The sequence below is a fragment of the Ochlerotatus camptorhynchus genome, unplaced genomic scaffold (genome assembly GCF_037179485.1).
Source record: "Ochlerotatus camptorhynchus isolate MF236.1 unplaced genomic scaffold, CSIRO-AGI_Acam_v1.1 ptg000434l, whole genome shotgun sequence".
In the NCBI taxonomy this organism is placed as follows: Eukaryota; Metazoa; Arthropoda; class Insecta; order Diptera; family Culicidae; genus Ochlerotatus; species Ochlerotatus camptorhynchus.
Genome location: NW_027040920.1, coordinates 5,038,778 through 5,051,596, shown reverse-complemented (window position 1 = coordinate 5,051,596; position 12,819 = coordinate 5,038,778).

Here is a 12,819-nt window from a genome sequence, read left to right as displayed (position 1 = left end):
CTACCACATTGAACTCTGGCCCTAAACTCTTCATATTGACGGTTGTGAGCTTCGGTTTTGAAAGTCTCCGTGGAAGTGCTGTGTTTTGTCATTGTTACTGAACGATTTTATGCGATATGGACAAAACTATTTTTGACATTGTCACTGAAAGAATATACTCTCACTATGTCTCACTTTGTCGAAATCTCATTCATTTTTCGTCAGTCATCAGATAACAACAAGTGTAATTTTGAGAATTCTTATATACATTATTGTTATTCATGCAGTTGAGGACGTAGATGAATGTGTACTATGACGGGTCGGTGGATTTAGTTTGCTTAACTCATTCAATTTTTAGCAAAAAATAATATCTTCCATTTAATTCCACTTAATGAAGGTTGGTATCCATACGGGTTTTGACTTCAATGTGCAGTCTTCATTAGTGTCACTCCCACTAAAGGCTTATCGGAAATCTAACCTCCTTAAGTACTCAATTCATTTAACTCACAGCATTAAAAATTAATCTAGGTTCCGATTTTGCAAGTTATAGTTTAATTTGTATACCTGTGATTTTAACATTTTTACCAGAGTATTTAAGGGTGTTAGATTTTGATAAGTCTAAGAATGAAATGGAAGATAACATTTTTTGCGGTTTTGATTTTAGCATTCCTCTAATAACCCAATTTCATTTTTGTTAAAAATTAAACTAAAAACAAAAGTTGCACGCACTGAATTCAGATCACCAAAGTTGGTAAAATTTAACTGGGTTTTTGAACAACTGGAAAACTCGGTAAAATTTTAAATTACCTTCTCACTAGCTGGTGCTTTGCGTCATGTGACGCCCGATTGTCTTTTTTAGCTGGATCGCTCGACTAGATAGAAGATTGCTGTCTTGGGCAAAGTTATGTTCGGATACCAAATTTTTGTAGCAGCCTCTTTTTTTGTGGCAGCTCAAACTGTAATATTATGATTTTATTAGCAAAATAAATTCGATAAATTTGATTCAGAACTTACAAGAAGTGGTCTAATTCTGCTCTTGTGCACTACATAACCGTTTCCTCGTTCTAGCTCTTCCTTCTAATTACCACGAATTCTCCCGTTCAAATCGCCGCTAGCTTTCCTATACACCTGTTCCACTAATTAATTTATTTATGTTATTTTTACTTTTCCAGTTTTTCTTCTTCTTCCTTTATTTAGGAGATTTTTAGCCGTAGGCTAGTTCATCTCCGTCCAGGTTATAATTTCCTTCTATTTTCAGGCCGCCGACGGGAAACCAGATGCACAGTATAAACGAACTTTATGATCCAAAATAAATTTCTCACGTTTCACCACTTTTTGTTTTGATAAATTCCTCTATAAGTTCACTCTATTGAAATCTGCTAACAATTTCCATTTGTAAATTATATTTGGTTTGTTTTGGTTTTGTTTTTCTCTTCCCTTTCTTCACTTGTGACAACGGTACGAAACGGCAATAATAAAGACTGGACTCGGAAAAAATGAGACACACAAAAATGATCACCATAAATTCATTTTAAATCGGATACTTCTCAAATTTTCAGGGATTAAATAACTATATACTAGCTATGTTTTGGCATAATTTATTTATTGAATTTCCTCCACCAAGCGGAATGCTCGTACATTTTTCTTAACACTGATCATGAGATCTTGGGCGAGGCTTTGCCCATCTTCCTTACACAATTTCTCCCAGTTTTTCTTCAAAGCTTCATCGGTTTTGAATGTTTTTCCGCTTTTCTTCAACTTCTTCTTCATTATCGCCCAAAACTTTTCGATCGAACGAAGTTCTGGTGTATTTGACGGATTCGCCTCTTTCGGGACCACATTAACGCCCTTTGCTTCGTACCAATCCATTACAGGCTTGGCATAATGGCACGAAGCGAGATCCGGCCAGAACAGCGTGGGACCACGGTGAGAGCGGAGGAAGGGCAACAAGTGCTTCTGCAAGCATTCCTCTCGATAAATCTGCCCGTTTCTCTCTGCGAATTTGTTCATCTTTCTCTTCCGGAACTTTTCCGGAACCTCCATGTGGGACGTACCGACAAAAAAAAACTTGAGGCCGGGGATTTGTTTGGTGTCCTCCTTGATGTATGTCTCGTCGTACATGACGAGACAGCCTGGCTTGACCAGCCACTCACGGTACAGCTTCCGTGCACGCAATTTGGCCACCGTGTTTTGCTTGTCAGTCCGGTTTGGCGCCTTCCTGACCTTAAATACACGTTTCCCAGCTCGCTTCATGGTCTGCTGGACGAACCACTTCGACGAATTGACCTTTTTGGCCACGTCTCGGGTGGAAAGGTTCGGGTTATTCTTAAAGTACTGCCTTATTTTCCGCGCCTTCTCTCGGTATTCCGTTTTCGGTTTTCGGCCGTTTCCAGCGCGCCGCTCGATGGTCTTCGTCTCCTGGAACATCTTCACAACGCGGGACACGGTGGAATGGTGGATTCCAAGCCTTTTGCCGATCCATCTGTGCGACTGACCAGGATTATCGATCACCGCGCCCAAGATTTGCTGGCGTAGCTCTTTTTGTTTCGAATGCATCTTGAAAACTACTTGACAGATCGCGATAAAATTTTGCACACATATACATAACACTCTAAACTAGTATTACTCAAAATACCCACGCGATAAAAAGTTACACCCAAAAAAAAGTGTCGCATTTTTTCCGAGTCCAGTCTTTATAAGGTACGCCAACCGCAGCTACGCACACCGTTGTGTTGGGTTTGCTGCCCTGCGGTGTTGACACACCCCAGCCCGTAACATCCGGTAGTTCCTCCGGAAGTTCCGGATTTACTTTCAGACCTCCATCACTGCTAAGTTCGCTACAGCACGCCGGTAGACTCCTCTGGCCGTCCGCACTATCGCTTGCCTCACTCTTCCGTCTGGTTCTCGGAGTACCTCTTCCACGATCCCTCGGATCCAGCTTTTCCGGGTTTTTCCATCCACTATGAAGACCAGGTCGTTCACCTGTAGCGGCTTCTGCTCCTCGAACCACTTCGTCCGTCTGTTGATTGTCGGCAAGTATTCCTTGCACCATCTTTCCCACATTCGGTTCGCCAGGTAACGAGAACGCTTGTAAGTGTCTCGTAGAGCCTCCGCAAAGTCCACTGGCTGGACCACCAAGTCCGCACTTGTCACCGACACCGACACGAAGGAAATGGTTCGGGGTAATAGCTTCTTCCTCAGCTGATTCCTGCGGCATGCACGTTAGCGGCCGGGCGTTAATCATGTCCTCTGCTTCAGCTAGTGTTGTGTGCAGAACCTCGTCGGACAATGTTCGCCCATCGTCCAGCGCCTTCATCGTCTCCTTTACCAACCTCATCATCCGCTCCCGGTGGATTTTTGTGCCACGCGGTATTATCGTTCGTTATGCTGGTCGCACAGTCGCTGTTGATCTTCTTCAACTCATTATCGTCACGTTGTCCGAGAAAATTTCCTGTGGTACGCCTCGCTTACAGCTAAACCTTCGAATGGCCATCAAGCAGGATTGCGTTGAGAGACTACGCACCACTTCTAGGTGTACCGCTTGCACAGCCAAGCAAGTGAACACCGCGACCCATCGTTTCTCCTTTCTTCGTCCCAAAGTCACTTCTATCGGACCTAGAAAGTCGATACCCACCGAGTTGAACGGTCGCAGATAGGGTGTGACTCGCTGTATCGGAAGCGGCGCCATCCTGGGAACATGCGCCTAACAGCGATGGACTTTACACCACACGAAATTGCTCATCACTTGACGGATTGCAGCTCGGGTGTTCAAAATCCAGAACCTTTGGCGAAGCTCGTTCATCACCGTCTCTCGATTTTTTTGCCGGACATATAATTTTATATATTTGAGATATCTGAATTCATAGACTACAATGTTTATTCAAGCAGCGTTCGCCAACGCACGGCTTGCTGGCTGCATGCGCTAGAAACGATGGAATATGTCTCTTATGCTTCGCTAGCTGCACGTTGGCGAACGCTGTACTAATGTATGCACAAAGCTTCTTCATGTATATTCTCGAACATGTGTGCTTGTGTGATGAGATATCTAGATTCAAAGTATTTTTTTTTTAATTCTAATAACTACCTGTTATCTTGCATTGTCGATTATTGCAACAGCATTTGCACGGGTCCTGGAAATTGCTTTTTCTTGGTCAGAAACTGTTTGTGTACTGTCATCACCGGGTCAGAGATCAGCAAAAGTCGATGGAATACGTCCTCGATTTTTGCAAGACGACTGAATTGTCGAGAATGGTACTCCCGATATTTTCTGATGGATTTGTTTCGTCGCTCTTGCGCCTCTTCGGATAATAAACCAACCGGAATATCACTGGCTTATGATTGTCGGGCCATGCACCAGGACCCTGTGTACCGTAGGTGACAAAGTGTAAAAACTATAATAATGGACAAACAACCTTTTAGTCTCTTCTGCGTAGGTTTCGAATGCCTTTACGTTGATTTCAAGCTTGCTAGATAGCGCACACATAATTGTAACAAATCAACGAAGGATATCCTTCTCAATTCCTGTAATTCTTGCGGTTATTTCTGGATTCTGAAATAATCTTCTGGCGGTGTTGCCATCATCTTGTCTTTCTAATCTTTCTTTTTTAAAGAGACTTTCAGCCATCGGCTGGTTCATCTCTGGTTGCCATCATTACTATTACCTGATGAAATAAAAATGTATTCGTAATGTAAGGTAACAAGACGATAAAATGAAATTACCTCCAGATGGTAACGGTTCACTTATTCTCAGTCTTATTTACTTGATCTCTTCTTTTATTGTAAGATCATTTTCGCACAAAAAAAAAATCGCGAAGCATCGTCAGCTGTAAATCGTTCGATCTCGGGCTTGGCACTTGATTGGGTTAAAAACCTTGTTCTTTGGCTATCTTCACAAAAAGATGTTTTTTGATCTTCCACCTACATTTTTCTTTGGGCTATCGTCCTGAGCTTTGAAGTGGGAATCCAGTTATTTTGTATATTTTTGGAAAAACAAACGCTTGTTGTGGCAGGACTTGGCATAACGTAAATCAAAGTCTGCTTTTAGAAATCTAAGCGATTTGTGAAAGGACTGTTCAAAGGCTTCACTTTCGGGACAAATAATTTTCTTTTTCACATGCGATGCCAGATCAACGAGCGATATTTTTTTGAAAAATAATGTTACGATTTCCCGAACACTCACGCTGCATACTTTTATTTTCAAAAATGAAATAAATACCTTCTGAACAATTAAAAATAACCTACCATCTGCCATAATTATCAGTTATATACTTCAAAATAATACAAATTATAATCCACCGGAAGAGTCAACATTACTTCGAAATAACAGAGCTTTCGTTTTCGTACTTACATATTCAGTTAGTCCATCAGTAAGTAGTAAATGTGTATTCTCATTTCAACATTAGATCAGTGCACGAAGATTTGCTGCACTCTTCTCTCATCCGTAAATGTTGACAGTTTTGGGTGGTTTTTTTTAGCTTCCATTCGTTGCCATCTCTTTTACTCAGAGACAAAATTTTTGTAACTAAAAAGTCAGGTTAGGGACCGTGCACTGCTCTACCAACTATCATCATCGACTTTTGTCACACGCATACATGTTCAAGAATAAACATGAACATGAAGAAGCTTTGTGCATACATTAATTAGTACAGTGTTCGCCTACGTGCAGCTAGCGAAGCATAAGAGACATATTCCATCGTTTCCGTCGCATGCAGCCAGCAAGCCGTGCGTTGGCGAACACTGCTTGAATAAACATTGTAGTCTATGAATTCAGATATCTCAAATATATAAAATTATATGTCCGGCAAACTTTCCCCTTTGATTGATGATAAATGGTACATTTCAGAAAGTAAATGACTTTTTGCTAAAACTTGCTACTTTTCGAGAAACCGGATTATGAAAATCATGGTAATTTTCACTATTTTGGCTAATATTTCGCTTGTATCGACCCAAAAAATTGAGAACTCTTCCTTAAAACTTGCAAATTATTCGACTTAAAAGATACACGGCGTTAAAAATGAAGGATTTGTCGTTTGTATGGAAAATAGTACAAAAAACGTAAATTTCAGTTAAATTTTACAATATTCACTTTATCTTTGTTGTTTGGAGACCTAGAACTTTGAGTTTTTCGGCATTTTTTAAACATTTTTTAATGTTCTACAACTTTGCCGAAGACACAAAACCTCTTGCATGTGAAATAAGAAAGTTAGTATCGCAGCACCATCTATGCGGATACAATTGGAACTAATTTCCATTACCAGATGAAGGCGCATGTTAAACCGAGAAACTTTGCCAAAGACACAATTTCAATATAATGCAAACCCAATACGCTAGAGGTTTTGTCTTGCTAATTTCGGTTCCTGGCCCAGTGTGCCATGGTCGCTTACGCTTGGCGTGTTCAGTGTAGGTGACAGTATCACGGATCTCATTTTCCAGGTACACCTTCAGCACACCTCGTAGATCAGACTGGATATACGTTTGGCACCACCACGGTGAACCTGACGACGGATGGTGGTTATCACGAAAAATCTTGCGGCACCTCCTTTACCAAGACCTTTTCCTCCTTTCCCACGATCACAATGCTTTACTTACAATTATGAGGGGTTCATCATAGGATATTAGTGGCGACCACATGAACGGAGAATGCGATAGACCGAGCTGCGGTCCAATCGAAGAAAATGGAGAAATAAAAATGTGGACTGTATTAGTGAGTGACTTGTGATTTGTCCACTGCTCTCTCCATGCTTCGAAATATGAATTGACTCAAAGCATATAAAAGGGCTTATTTCCTCTAATACTCCATTTCGTATGCTTTTTTCTGTTGAACGGGAATTGGAGAGATTCATGGCAAGTGTATGCGTCGTTCAATCGCTGCGGAGGATGATAGGAAATGCAACTAACATTCAATGTCATACATGATTGGTTTTTTTTTTGTATATTAATTTATTTGATAAGGCTCAACCGAATTAACTTAACAGAGCCGAGGATTCATGGTCACTATACAATACATCTTAAAGGTATAGTCAAAAGGTACAACACAATAAACACTTTATCTTCCGCTATCCAAAAAGCCTCCTCCATCAGAACTGGAGCCGCTTCCAGTAGTTTCATTGTATGGCAAATTGTTGTTCGCCAACGAGGGTCAGAGCGCGTCCATTGCAGCAATGGACGCAAAACGTGGTCAGCACTCACACACTCATCACGAAACGGTTGCTTTCCAAAGTCGACGACGCATCGACCGAAAGAACTGCTGATGAAGAACAATGAGGAGGACCACACAATGGTTGCTGCCGAGTAAACAGACGATCGCGTAGCACACATCGAGAGTGGCCTGCTTTTGTCGACAGCCGAGTGAACACTGGATGATTGGTTTGCGTGTAGCATTTTCGTGTATTCACTTTTATCAGCTGCTAGCTTCCCTGTTCATTTCAATCGACGGATTTGTCCAAAACTGTATGAAAACGTTTTTACAATGCTACAAACTGCTCAGGTAAGTGTGACTATTGCTGGTACCCTCTATTTCTTCGGCAGCATTTCCATTTGAACCGCGTGTTAACCAACCGTTCTATTATAGGCAACTGGAAATCAGACACATTTTGTAGTGCGTATACAGTCACCCCAGTATTATGGGCCAGTCCAAGCTGAAGGCCAAGGAATCATTTGAATACATTCAGCGAAGTGTTTTGATCGGGAAAAACAGTGAAATTAACGTTTAAATTGTGGTTGCCTAAAACAGTCAGTGGTGCGGAAGCCGACATTTGCTCGAATAGGAGAAGGTTGGACAATTTCATTCGGCGCATGCTAGAGTACCACTTATGTCGAGCCTATTCTATCCCAAAATTCCATGAAGGTCTGCAAATCTTGAATTATGCGATTTTTTTTTTTCAGATATGGGATACCACTGCAAAATAAGCTAAAGCGGTCTTTCAGTGCCTTGTGACCGATGTATGCAAACGGCAAACGGCCTACCCTGTTAGGCATAAATTTGTTTGGCATATGGACGTTAGGCATAAATGATCATCCTGCTAAGTATGTTTTTCATACACGTTGTACAACTTCAAACTTGGATCTGGAAATTCCACTTTCATTGTGATTATCACAGCCTTCACAAACATCTATCTAATGATATATGTTGATTCTATATGTAACAATAAGGGGCAAATTAAAGGTAAGTTCCCCCTTATTCAATTTAATGAAATAACAGGACCTGGTTTGCCTGACAAAATTTGATGATCTTGATGCTGCTCCAAAATGCAAAAATGCCAGATGAGTTTTTTTTAATCTATTGTTGGCAGAAAGGGTTTGTCCAGGCAGGCAGCCGTTTTAACGATTTTTTGTCAATTTGGAACTATAAACAAACGCCTACTTCCTCTCCCATCCTGGATAGTAGACTGGCCCACATTTATATGGGAGATTTTTTTATCAGATTTTTCAACGGGCCATTAGGTCCACAGATTTGTGCTATTAGGTGAAAAACCAATCTCTGACAATTTCAGCTCATTCGGATGTAACATGAGCAGGCGCTTTTGGTTTAAAGTTTGAATGGAGAAATAACATCCCTTCACTCTTTCATGCATAGAACTGGTTCAGCAAACTCGTTTAAGCTCAGAATTTCAGCACACGTAGCTTAATTAATAAGAAACCATTTTGCTGCAGACAGCTTCATTATTCAAGTTAGTATGATGAAGATATTCATTCTTGAATTTATATGTGCGTTTTGTTCGTTTATTGCTACAAAATACAGACTGCTTATGCAACGTATCAACTAGATTACCACTAAAAAAAACATAAAAGTTCATATTTTCCAGACTCGTGTTAGAAGGTGTGATAACCATTCTTTAAATGTTTCAGTTGTTTTTGTCGTAACACGAACTTGTGCTCTTGGTTTAATGTTTATAAAGGGTGATACGGTCAAAATTTGGTCAAGGGAAAACGCGTGTAAATCGGTGAAATCGTTTATTTAAAAAATCAAATTAAATTTCTTTTTCAAGTTCAATTAGTATAAAATTCAGGAAAAATATTCAGTTAGGCTTCCGCTTTTCCAAATCCGAATTGCCGGGCCTTACGCTTGACCCCTGCCATCAGATTTTGTACAGCCACCTTGTCCACCTTCTTCGCCGCAGAAAGCCAGTTTGCCTTGAACTGCTGCTCGCCCTTAGCAGTTTTTTTGGTCTTCTTTAGGTTCCGCTTGACAATAGCCCAGTATTTCTCAATTGGGCGGAGCTCTGGCGTGTTGGGAGGGTTCTTGTCCTTGGGAACCACTTGCACGTTGTTGGCGGCGTACCACTCCATGGCCTTTTTACCGTAATGGCAAGATGCCAAATCCGGCCAAAACAGTACGGAACAACCGTGTTTCTTCAGGAAAGGCAGCAGACGTTTATTCAAACACTCTTTCACGTAAATTTCTTGGTTGACAGTCCCGGAAGCTATGAAAATGCTGCTTTTCAAGCCACAGGTACAGATGGCTTGCCAAACCAGATATTTCTTTGCGAACTTTGACAGTTTCATGTGCTTGAAAACATCTGCTACCTTTCCCCTTCCTTTTGCCGTATAAAACTCCTGTCCCGGAAGCTGCTTGTAGTCGGCTTTGACGTAGGTTTCGTCGTCCATTACCACGCAGTCAAACTTCGTCAGCATCGTCGTGTACAGCCTCCGGGATCGCGCTTTGGCCGTCGTATTTTGTTTATCATCGCGATTTGGAGTCACTACCTTCTTGTAAGTCGATAGTCCGGCTCGTTTTTTGGCTCGATGCACGGTTGTAGACGATACACCCAGATTATTTGCGAAATCTCGGAGAGAGAGGTTAGGGTTTCGCTTGAAACTACCGGCAACTCTCTTTGTCGTCTCAGCGGCTTCCGGTTTTCGATTTCCCCCCGATCCAGACTTCCTGGCTGTCGACAAACGTTCCCCAAACACTTTAATTACATTTGTAACGGTTGATTTGGCAACTTTTAGCGATTTTGCCAACTTTGCGTGCAAGTAGCTCGGGTTTTCGCGATGCGCGAGCAAAATTTTGATACGCTGCTCTTCTTGCTTGGACGGCATTTTGACAACTGAAGAGTGAATTCCAAAATCAAAATAGGAGCAACATTCTACACACACACACACCTTCAAAATGAGGGGTGTTCAGGTTTTTTAAATGCAAAATTGAAAGAAATACGTCAAGTTGATATTGACCAAATTTTGACCGTATCACCCTTTATAAAGTATTTGGTTGAAATTTTCATATACAATATGCTCATATACATTTAAAAGCGAATATCTCAATAAAACTAACCGGATTCGTAATGCAGTCTTCAGCAAAGTTGTTACTCTTTGTTTGAACTAGACGTTTTGCAAATCTGAATCAAATCGAGAATAAGGAAACTTTTGTTTGATCGAATAAGTGTAGAGGTGTAATTTTCTCATGTATTGTATCCAAAATTCCATACAAAATTCAAACTGAATGCGCCAGCTCATCCTTCAACCAAATGAGCTAAAACTTTCATAGAATGATTTTCTTACCTAAAGGCACAAATTTAGAGGTTGGCTCGTGGAAAATTGGAACTTTTATTTTTGTGGGCCAGTCTACTGTATAGCCTCAATCTACAAATGTTCAATTACTTTCCAAGACCTCAAAAGCTCATCAAAGCCCAAGAATAATATTTGTATGATTTGAAAAATTAAACATTTAGCTGGGAAATTGAGGCCTTGAATGTAAAATTTCTAGAATTAAGAAAAATAAAGAAATAATGGATTTTTGAGATCTCGGACATAAGAACGATTTCAAAATCCCGGATATAGAATAAAGAATCAAAGTTTGGTGATTAAAAGATTCTAGAACTGAAATTAATATCAAGATCCCATGCTTAGATCAATCCTCCTGAACCCAGTTTTATAAAAAAAAACTTCTTAAGTTTAAATCATGAAAAAAAAATAAACGTTCTTTGCAATCAAAAAATGCGCGATCTCAGACAAAGACATTTTTTCATGTTCATAAATAAAATTAATCAAGAAACTCATGAATTCAAGAATTTAGGTCAAAGCGGCGTCGGTGATGTAGTGATAAGCGTCATTACCTCTCACCCCAAAAAGCCTGGGTTCAATCCCAGTCGACGCCGCCGGGATATTCTGAGGCATAACATCTCTGATCATGCCTTCGGAAGGGAAATAAAGCCGTTGGTCCCCGGTTCAATAGTTGATGGGTCGATAGGTATGGTTCAGGTGCAGGAGCTGCCTCCCTGGCGTTGGTAGCATTGGTGCTCAGCATGGAAAACAAGATCGACGGAAAACAAATCAAGGACAAAAAAAGAATTTAGGTCATGAAAAGGTTTCAAGATTTTTACAAGACACATAACTCACAAGGAATATTCACCATGCCGGTTTCCCCAATATCATTATACAATTTTTCACACTGATTGATTTATCCAAGTAATCCGCTCAATCTAACCACATTTGGCCTAATGGCGTTAAGCATAATGCACTGAAGACGCAATTAGGAAATTTGAGAATAGGTCTTTATGAGGTCATAAGAATAAATACACCAAACGCAACAATACAGGATAAAAGTAATTCAAACGTCTCAACTTCATCTCCACCACTTTCTACAATTAACAAAAAGCTGATTAATAAATAAAATAATTAATAATTAATTAAGAATTTTTTTTTGATTTAATCGTCCAGGTGTTGCAGTTGTTGCAATCTTTACACCTAGAGAAGGAATAGTCCATGAATGAAGTACATCAGTTGCAGTTACTAAAATTGGAATTTGATTATTTATTGGTAAAATAATTCGGTTATCAACATCTAAAAATCGAAATCCATTTATATCCAATTCATATATGAATCAAATTCTAAATTAAAAAAAAAATAGAATATTCATAGCTTCAGTATCACTGATGACCAATAGCCTTTAGAGTAATTAAAGGTGAATTAATTTAATCTATTGAATATAATAAACGTTATGAAGGGAAAGCAATAAATATTAAAATTACTGCTGGTAAAATTGTTCAAATTATTTCAATTGTTTGTCCATGTAGTAAATATCGATAAGTAAATTTATTAAAAAATAATATAAACATAATACAAGTAATTAATACAGTAATTATAATTAAAATTAAATGATAATGATCATGAAAAAAGTTTAATTGTTATATTAAAGGAGATGAACTATCTTGAAGTCCTAAATTTGCTCATGTTGCCATTTTCTAATAAAACTCATTGATTTTCCACCAAAAAAGCGCAAAACTACCTGTCACTCATCTGGTCATATCTCAAAAACTAATTGTCCAAATCATTTGTCCTTAGAAACACATCAAGTGGAAGAGTTTTCCAAAGTGTGGTGAAAATTTGAGCCCAAAATATTAAGAAATAAAAAATCCCGCCCATGGTGAAAATAGGCCATTTTTCGACAATTTGGATACCTGCCGGTAATCAGCCAGTTAACTGTAGTTACTTTAACAAAAACAAAATGTGGGTACACCTATAATAATCTGCATTAAAAAACCTTCATTTTGGCGTTCTAAGATCACGAAGAGCTTATTTGGTTATGGAGCAATCTCTTCTGAAAGATGAAATTTTCAAAAATCTCCAAAATCCAGGGTTGTAGCCCAGAAGGATCTAGGCACTTTAGAGCAAAATCAGAAAAGGCGATTGTTCAGAATGCCAAAATAAGCGTTTTGGCAAAGTTTGGCTCAAATCGGTAACATCGACCACAACTTTTTTTTTAATTATGTACCCACTTGAGCTGGAATGACCAGTATGAGAATATATTGGACACGGTGTAGTACACTCAATTCAGTGTTTACGTGATTTTTTTCGCCTCTCGTGTGATATCAATTTTCAACCAAATTTAATTGAACTTCT